This window comes from Chrysochloris asiatica, unplaced genomic scaffold (assembly GCF_000296735.1).
Source record: "Chrysochloris asiatica unplaced genomic scaffold, ChrAsi1.0 scaffold00422, whole genome shotgun sequence".
Taxonomy (NCBI): domain Eukaryota; kingdom Metazoa; phylum Chordata; class Mammalia; order Afrosoricida; family Chrysochloridae; genus Chrysochloris; species Chrysochloris asiatica.
Window position 1 is genome coordinate 1,493,172 of NW_006408940.1, and position 10,447 is coordinate 1,503,618.

The window sequence follows — 10,447 nt, forward strand, 5'->3', positions numbered from 1 at the left end:
ATTATATATTGAGATTTAACTTTTTTTAATTTAAGGTTTTTATTGTGGATTGAGTGAAAGTTTACAGGGCACATCATCAGTTTCACATTCAACAATTCATTGACAATATCAAGAGCTCATGTATTAAGTTAATATCAAACATAACTGAATAACTTGATAAAGAGCAGTTTGGAATGCTTGCCAGGTGGCCAGAGCTTGTTCCTCAGAGAGATTTGTTCCCAGGACCCTATGCACTGCCAACACAGTGGAGACATTAAGAGAGGCACGTAAGAAACCATTTTCTCAGAAGCTACAATTACTGGAGTTAGAAGCATAGAATGAATAATAAGACCAAAGAAAATTATACAGAGGTAGCCCACCAGTGAGTTCGCAAAAACCAATGAACCCGGGATGTCAGGAGGTCACTTCCTTTGGCCCTCAAGGTCCCTGGCTAGCAATCCTGAGTGGGGCCTTCATGTTGGATTTTTGTCCATGACACAGGGCCTCAGCATCTCAGTGCTTGCGGTCCCCAACAGCAGCCGAGCGTCCCGGACTAGAAAGCAACAGATTTCTTGCTTCTGCCACAAATTTCCCCAGCTGCAAGCCTTCCAACTTTCTAAATAGTCCTTTATATGTGGTTCAGAGTTCTGGGACCATTCCCTGAGCCTGCTTGGTTGGGTAATCTGTGTTGTTGTTGGAGGAGCTCTTTGTTACACATCCACCCAATCTGCCATCTTGTTTGTTCTCCTCTTTCTTTCTTTTTTAAAAAATGTTTTACTGTGAATTATGTAATGGTTTACATGGGAGAACATTAGCTTTACAGTCATCCTATCATATATCATTACAATCCCTTCCATGTGCCATCAACCAACCAAAGCGTACACCCTGCAAGCCTGTCCCCTGGTCACCAGCACACAACTTCTCTCCTTCTCTGGGTCTAGAGTCCCCACTGGCTCCATCTCTCCACATCACTGTCTCTGTCTCCTTCTCTGACATTACTGTTTTTCTGGGTAGGGTCCACACTCCACTTTTCTCCCTTGATGGTCCCAGGGACCTCTGCTCCTAGACTGCAAAGTTAATCCTTATGCAAATCCCTCCTTATGCTACAAAATGTCTACCTTTACATTTCTAACCCTGACAGTCACTCCTAATAGTATTTATTCACTATTGTACTACATGAATGCTATCCCCATCTCCTTTCATCAGTCCTGACCAGACAGATTGGATACTACTCAATAGAGATTCTTCCTTCCTCTGCACCCTTGGATCTAGGATCTAGGCTCCCTATTTTTTTTGTGTGTGTGTGTGAGGGTTACATGGGAGAACATCAGCTTTACACTCATCCTATCATATTTGTTTCATTGCAATGATTACAATCCCCTCCATGCATTATCAAATAACCAAGTGATATACCACACAGGCCTGTCTTCTGGCCACCAGCACACAGCCCTTCTCTCTCCCTGAATGCAGTGTCCCCAGCCACTTCATCTGTCCATGTCATCGTCTCTGTCTCCATCCCTGGCATCACTGCTTTTCTGGGTAGGGTCCCACTCTCCATTCTTTAAATTTGATGGTCCTAGGGACCTCCGCTCCTGGTCTACAAAATCAATCACTCCCCTCCTTTTGTCAAAAAACATCTACCTCTATATTTCCTACCCTCACAGTCAGTCATGATGGCAATTATTCATTATTGTGCCACAAAAGTCTTATACCCATTTCCTTTCACCAGCCTCGTCCCAAAGGATTGGAAATCATTCAGTGGTGATTCTAACTTCCCCCACCCCATCTGGAACTAAGTTCCCCCTTGAAAGCTTTTAAGCCAATCACTTCTTGCCTTTATGTTGTTGTTGTTAAGTGCCGTTGAGTCGGTTCTGACCCATAGTGACCCTGAACAGGGTTTCTGAGGCTGTAAATCTTTACGGGAGCAGATAGCCTCATATTTCTCCCGTGGAACCGCTGGTAGTTTCGAACTGCTGACTTTGTGGTTCGCAGCCCGATTCGTAACCACTACGCTACCAGAACTCCTTTCTTGCCTTTATAGGCTCCCCCATTTTGGGTAGCCAATGTCTAAGTTGCCCATCCCTGTCAACCCTGTGTATTGAGGGGGTGGGAGTGATCCTCACTGTAAAGATTTGTTCCCATTTTTGAGCTACTACATCCATAAGGAGCTCCGGTAGCGTAGTGGTTATGAACCGGGCTGTGAACCACAAGGTTAGCAGTTAGAAACTACCAGTTGTTCCGCGGGAGAAAGATGAGGCTTTCTGCTCCCGTAAAGATTTACAGCCTCGGAAACCCTGTTCAGGGTCGCTATGGGTCAGAACCGACTCGGCAGCACTTAACAACAATAACATCCATAAGTATAGGTAAAGTTCATCAAATTGTAACAAGTTACTATTTCTCTCCCCCTCCCCCGTCTTCTTTCTTCTTCTGAGTTCTGATCGTCCAGCCATCAAATCCAGGTCAAGTGGGTACTATCTACAAGGTTGGGTGTTCTTGTGCATCTCCCCTCACTTCATATCAGCTGGATGCTTCACTCTCGGCTCTAGTCTTCTGTGGCCATGTCACTGCTTCTGGGCCTAGGAGTCTCCAGGTCTTGCCATACTGCTGGCAATCCAGGTCTCCATCTGGCTTCACAGGGGTCTATTGAATGTGGTCGGACTTAGCTTGCAACTTAATTGCTGTTTTTTTCCCCCTCTTCCCCTCGTCGGTGACTAATGTGGTCACCAGTCAGACCACATGCCTACTCATGTATTCCCCTTGAGTTTCCATCTTGGAAGGGTGTTTGCTCTGAGGGGTTCTGACCACTTGCTTTGATGGCTCCCTGTCGAACAACTTACTTATTCTTGTAGTAATCAATCAGATTGCCATTATTGTTTCAGATTTTTCCTGCCAGTCTTTCTTTCACAAAGTATCTTCTGTTTTTCTAGCTGCTCCAGGCTGGTCTACGCATCCTTTCCAGTGGAAATTTCCTACCTCAGTCGGTTCTGAATGGGGTTCTGGATTTCATCTATGGTCTTTTGCAATGTAAAGGCTCCACAGTCAGCCTCTTTCACTGGGTGACTTTTGCCTTCTTTAAGATATTCCAAGCAGTTATAGGCTGAAAACAGATTTAAAAGCTTTCTGTAGTGATGATTCTGGCTATTCCTTTCTTCCCCCCTCAAGTGTCTATTTTACAATGGTAGGCAAGGGAAATCAAGATTCAAAAGACAACCAAACATCTTAACATTATTCCACTCTTTTACCTCTTCAAACCAGGCTTCAATCCCTGTATCCTGGAGACCTATTTTTCCAAGGTTATGCATACATCATCATTTACCTCTGTCCCACTTAGCCCATGCAAACCTGCCTAACTGTTCTCCCATCTGCCTTGTTCTTCCATTCCCTGCCCCTTCTTGTATATTTCCGCCCTGCCCTGGCTTCTCCCCAACCTTGCACTCAAGCTGCCCTGTGTCTATTCCTTACCCTGTGCTCTATTTTCCCTTCCTCTCTCTCCTCTCTTCTCATCACATACATCCTGGTGATCAGCAAATATATATATATATAACCCCCACCCCTTTTAGTCTGGGCTCTTTTACAATAAAGATCCTATGCAGTATTTCTCCTTTTGTGATTGACTGATTTCACTCAGCATAATGTATTCAAGGATTATCCATGTTATGCGGTGACTTGCAGCTTCCTTGTTGTTCTTCAAAGTAGCATAGTATTCTATTGTGTGTATGTACCACAGTTTGTTTATTAATTCTTTAATTGATGGAAATCTAGGCTGTCTCCAATTTTTTACTATTGTTAATAGTGCTGCTGTGAACATTAATGTGCTGTATCTGCTCATGTTATGGCTCATATTTCTTGAGGGTAAATACCATGAGGAATTGATGGATCATAAGGAATTTATATTTCCAACCTTCTGAGGAAGCGCCATATTGCTTTCTAGAGTGGTTGGATGATTTTGCAGTCCCACCAACAATGACCCAACCTCTCTATATCCTTGCCAACATTTATTGTCCTCTACTTTTTTGATCTTTGCTGTTATTGCTGGTCTTTGACTTTATCTCATTGTTGTTTGGATTTGCAACCTCTAATGGCTAGTGATTGTGAACATTTCTCATTTGTTTGTTGGCTGCTCAGATCTCTTCCTTGGTGAATTGCCTGTTTATGTCCTGTGCCCATTTTTTAATTGGATTACTTGTCTTTTTCTTGTAGATATTACTTTCTTTTTCTTGTAAACTACTTTTTGTAGTTTCCTATATATTTTAGAAATGAGTCCCTTATCTGATGTGTCATTGCAAAAGATTTTTTTCCATTCTGTGGGTTCCCTTTTTACTCTTCTGGTGAAGTCTTTTGATGCACATACATTTTTAGTTTTTAGTATGTCCCAATCATCTATTTTGTTTACTTTTGTTTGTGTAATTTTCAAAATGTCTGATAGGCTATGTATACCCTGTATTAGAGCCCTCACATGTGGCCTTATGTTTTCATTGATGACTTTCATAATTTTGGGATTCACATTTAGGTCTTTAATCCATGCTCAGTTGGTTTTTGTATAAGGCATTAGGTAAAGGTCTTTTTTCAATCTTCTGCATATCGCTTTCCAATTCTGCTAGCACCATCTGTTTAAGAGACTATCTCTTTCCATATAACATACCTAGGGACTTTGGCGAAAATCAGTTGGTTGTATGTGGTTCTGTTAATTTCTGGATTATCAATTCTGTTCCATTGATCAATGCATATTTCATTGTACCAGTATCAGGCTGTTTTGACCACTGTATCTGTGTAGTAGATTTTGAAATCGGAGACTGAGAGGCCTCCAACCTTGTTCGTCTTCTTAAGCAGTGCTTTGCTTATCCTGGGTCTCTTTCCTTTCCATATAAAGTTTATAATTGTCTTTTCCATTGCTTTGAAGAATGTTGTTGCAATCTGGATTGGGATTGCATTATATGTGTAAACTGCTTTGGGCAGTATTGACATTTCATGATGTTGAGTCTTCCTATCCATGAACATGGTATGTTCTTCTACTTTCATAAGTCTCTTGGTTTTTGTAGTAGTGCTTCGTAATTCTATTTGTATAAGTCCTTTGTATCTCTGGTTACATTTATTTCTAAATATTGCATCCTTTGGGTGGCTATTGTAAAGGGTATTTCTTTACTAATGTCTTTTTCAGTGCTGTCATTGTTACTATAGAGGAAACCAACTGATTTTTGTACGTTGATCTTATACCCTGCTACTTTGTTGAATCTTCCAATGATGTCTAGTAGTTTTTTTTCCCACTGAGTCTTGGGAGTTTTCTATGTATAGGATCGTATTGTCTGCAAATAGAGAAAGTTTTATTTCTTGTATGCCAATGTGGATGACTTTAGTTTCCTTATCTTGCTGTATAGGTCTGGTTAATTGGCAGAAGCCATGCTTTCAAGGAACAGCGAGAGACCCTAAGCATGAAAAACTCATTGTTTAGCAAAGTGACAATGAGTGTCTTCTTGGTTGGCAGAGCCCCAAGGGGAACCTAATGCAAGGGCCTTGCAGTTTCTTTTTTTTCCTTTTATGAATAGTTTATATTTGATTTTTCTTGATTTTATTATAGAAGTTTTTAGTAGAATTTTTCAATAATCATAGTAAAAATTAAAATTACATTTAGACACTCTCACTAAATTTAATCATGTAAAGTTATAATAGTTGCTTTTTACATCAACAATATATAAGTCACACTATTAGGAAAAGCCACATCAGCTAAAAGCTTTTCAAGCTTAAGATTACATCCTGCTTAGTTTCGAGACACTGAGGCACCTGAAAGATAGCTAAAAACAATCTTGCAATCAACATCCTGCTTAGTTTCGGCAGGAGACACTGAGGCACCCGGAAGATAGCAAAGAAACAATCAAGAGCTGTGGGAACATGTAGAAATGTGGGTAGAAATTTAACTAAGAGGTTTTGGGAAATTGTTAGTATAGGGGAATTGCTGCTTTGTTTTCGACTATGAAACTTTAGGTACTTTTATGTTCTTATTCTTAAATCCATTATAAGTATAAAAAGTAATAGATGAGAGCAAAAATGCAAGTCAGGATATAGAACTTTGCTTAAAAGTTAATTAGACATTCTTAGGAGGATTAAAGAAAAACAAAAAGAGTTACGGAAATAAATCTGATGTTATCGGGATAATTAGGGGATGCAAAGGAACAGGATATGATAAGAATCAAAGGGATGTTCTGATGTTTCTGTGATTTTCTTTGTAACCTGAATGTTTGTTGAACACAAAGAATGTAACACTTAGTTAAACTGCAATTGATCATAATAGTATATAAGAAGCAAAAAACTTTTAAGTAAAGAGAAGTCATCTGCTTAAGTAAGGAGAAGACATCATTATCTGCCTAAGACTCACAACCCATCGACTCTATCTGTGTGTGTGTGTGTTTTTCATCTTCTCCACATCCCTCTTTGAGAGCCTCCTAATAATTTGTCGAGGCTGGTCCCCGGCAAGTGGCATCCAACATGGGGCTCGAAAAGTGTAGGTACCAAGAAATAAAAATAAGCCATTTAAGAAAGTTTTTCGGTGTGGATAAGACCTCAGCCCAGGATACCGCGGATCCCTTGACAAGAGAGTGTCAGGTACAAGACGGGTGAGTAGTTTACAGAACTTTTGAGATGTTATGTACTATAATTAGTCTATAAAAAGATTAATTATTGAAGTTACACTTTAAGCCATGGGTCAGAATGAGTCTAAAGATAGAAAATTATATGCAGATATTATTAAACATTTCACTGCAGATGAAGGGTATTAAAGTTAGTACATCACAACTACTTGTTTTTCTCAAATTTATACAGAAAGTAAGTCCTTCGTTCCCTGAAAAAGGAACTGTAAACTCAGATAAAGGGACTGTAGATTCAGATACATGGGAAAAGGCAGGTATAGAAATGAGAAAGTATTATAAACAACAGGGACCTGAGAGAGTTTCAGTAAAAGCCTTTTCCCTGTGGAATTTATTCTGTGATACTCTGGACCCCCCGCCCTGGAGCAGAGGCCCTCTCTCAGACCTTTGATATGCTCAATAAGAAAACACCTCTGTACACCAACCACTAATGCCAAATATGGATAAATTGAAGACTATGTATATCCACACAATTCCTTAAACCATAAAGATGGATAAACATTCTAGCAAACATGCTAGCTACCCAGGGCATAGTGAGATGTCAAAATATAATTGATAGCCATAGCCAAACACTATGAGGAAATGATTCATTGGGCCTGGGGGCTCAGGACCATAATCTCAAGAGATACCTACATAAATTGGTGGAACATAGTTCACAAAGACAATGTTATACATCACACTTTAGTGAGTAATCACTGGGGTCTGGAAAGATCATGAGTGGCCATCTAAGGGGTAGCTATTGGCCTCTCAATGTCTGGAGGGGACAAGAATGATGAAAACTGAAGTCACATGGAAACAATTAGTCCAGTGACATTATGGACCATGGGAACATCAGTCTCCATGACCCTGAGACCAGAACTTGAGAATATCTGGCTACCTCTACCAACTGCTCTAAAAGGGATCGTATTAGAAAGCCCTAGATAGAGTGCAAGAAAAATGGGGGACAAAAACTCAATATCATAAAAGAGACTAGACTTATTAGTCAACCAGAGACTGTTGGAACACTGAGACTATGGCCTTTAATTACCATTTAGGTCTGCAAATGAACTCATCTCCATGGCTTAATTTTCATCCAAACAATAGTATGACACCATAGGATAAACAGTCTACCTCAAGGTTGGTTTGAACCACAAAATTGGTGGATCAAATTCACCAGCTCTTCCTCAGAAACTGTATACAGTCTTGCTATGAGTCAGAACAGATTCCATGGTACTTAGCAACAACAACAATAAGGGTTCCACATTCAGTCTGTTCTTATTCCATAGAGAAATGACACAAATGAATGCAGAAATCATTGGACAATATCATTATTATCGCATTCAAGTACAAGTTTGCTAAAGATAATTCAAAAACATGCGCAGCGGTACATTGATAGGGAGCTGTCAGAGGTTCAGGCCATATTCAGAGAAGTCATCTGCCTAAGTAAAGAGACGACATCATCATCTGCCTAAGATTCATGACCCATAGACTCTGTCTGTGTGTGTGTGTTTTTCGCCGACTCCACATCCCCCTTTGAGAGCCTCCTAATACTTTGTTGAGGCTGGTCCCCAGCAGTTAATACTTCCAAAACAATATTGAAAAGGAATGGTGACAAAGGGCATCCTTGTCTGGTTCCCGTTCGCAGAGGGAAGGCTTTCACTTTCTCTCCATCGAGTGTGATGTAGTCTGTTGGTTTTGTATATATGCTCTTGATTATGTTGAGGAATTTCCCCTCAATTTCTACTTTGTTGAGTGTTTTCTTCAGGAATGGATATTGGATTTTGTCAAATGCCTTTTCTGAATCAATTGATATGATTGTGTGGTTCTTTTCCTTTTTCTTATTTATGTGGTGGATTACATTGATTGTTTTGCCAATGTGGAACCATCGTTGCATCCCTTTTATGAAACCGATTTGGTCATGATGTATTATTATTATTATTATTATTATTATTTTTGGTGTAATTCTGTATTCTGTTGGCTAGCATTTTGCTGAGAATTCTGTATAATTTGAGTGGAATTGGTGAGAGCTCTTCCCTGAATATTTGGTAGAACTCTCCAGTGAAGCCGTCTGTGCTTGGACTTCTTTAGGTTGGGACATTTTTTATGACCTATTCAATTTCTTCTTCTGTTATGGGTCTGTTCAAGTTTTCTACATCACTCTATGTATGTTTTGGTAAGTCGTGGTTTTCTAAATATGTATAAATCTCTTCTAAGTTTTTGGATTTGTTGGAGACAACTCTTCATAGTATTCTGTTATTATCCTTTTGATTTCATTTGTTTTCCTTGTGACATCGCCCAGTGATTTCTAATGTGAGTTATTTGTGTCTTCTCCCTCTTTTCTTTTGTTAGGTTTGCCAATGGTTTGTCAATTTTGTTAATCCTTTTAAAGAACCAGCTTCTTGTCCTGTTGTTTCTTTCTATAGATTTTCTGTTTTTAATCTTATTTATTTCTGCTCTTATCTGTATCCTTTCTTTTTTTTTTTGGTGAATGTAGGTTCACTCTATTGGTCAGTTTTTAATTGGTGGAGATGCTGTGTTAATGCGTTAATTTTGGTTCTTTCTTCTTTTGGGATGTGTGCATTTATCACAATAAATTGTCCTCTCAGCACTGCTTTTGCCGTGTCCCAAAGATTTGGCATGCTGTGTTTTCACTCCAGTTTGTTTCTATGAACTTTTTAATTTCTTCTTTTATCCAGTCACTTTTCAGCAGGGTGTTGTTTAGTTTAATTTCTTCTTTTACCCAGTCACTTTTCAGCAGGGTGTTGTTTAGTTTCCAAGTATTCGCATTTATTTCTTTAGTATTCTTGTTGTTGATTTCTAGTTTCACGGCATTGTGGTCTGAAAACCTGCTCTGTAGTATTTTGTTGTTTGCAAATTTATGGAGGCTTGCTTTGTGACCTAACACATGATCAATTCTGGAGAATGTTCCATGTGCACTGGAGCAGAAAGTATATTGTGTGGTTGTTGGGTTGAATGTTCTGTACACGTCTATGAGGTTAAGTTGGTTGATTGTGCTGTTTAGTTCCTCTGTAACTTTGTCAGATTTCTTTCTGGTTGTTCTGCCCCCTTTTGAAAGTGGTGTATTAAAATCTCCCACTATAATTGTAGATTTATCTATTTCTTTCTTCAATTCTAGTAAGGTTTGCTTCATATATCTTAGTGTTCTTTCACTGGGAACATAGATATTTATTATGGTTATATCGTCTTGCTCATTTGACCCTTTGGTCATGAGACAGTGTCCTTCATTGTCTCTTATGCTGTTTTTTGTCGTAAAGTTTACTTTATCAAAGACTAAATCTCTTATCAGAGATTAGAATTGCCACCTCTGCGTGTTTGTTGTTGCACTTAGCTTGGTATATTTTTTTCCATCCTTTGACTTTTAGCCCATTTTTGTCTTTGTGTGTAAGCTGTGCCTCTTGCAGGCAGCATATTAAAGCGTCTTGTTTCTTATCCATTCTGCCACTCTCTGCCTCTTCACTGGTGCATCCAATCCATTGACATTCAATGTAATTTTCAATAGGTATGAATTAATTGTTGCCATTATATTATTTTTTTTGGTAGTGCTGTTCGTTGCTTTGTTCTGTATGTCTTCTTGTGCTGAGTTTGTGTTTTTTGTGCTATTTCTTGTGGGTTACTTCTTGGATTTCATGTTTGCTTGTTTTGCATGGAAGTTCATTTTCATGGTAAGTTGTGAAATATTAACTTTTTCTGGGGTTACCTTATAGCCTATTAACTTTTCTAACCATTTAAGATAATCTATTGTATCCTGTTTGTTCTTGTAGTGACAGTCCATCTGCCTCCATTTTTCCTGCAAGTCTTTCTTTCAAGAGGTATCTTTTATTCTTCTAGCC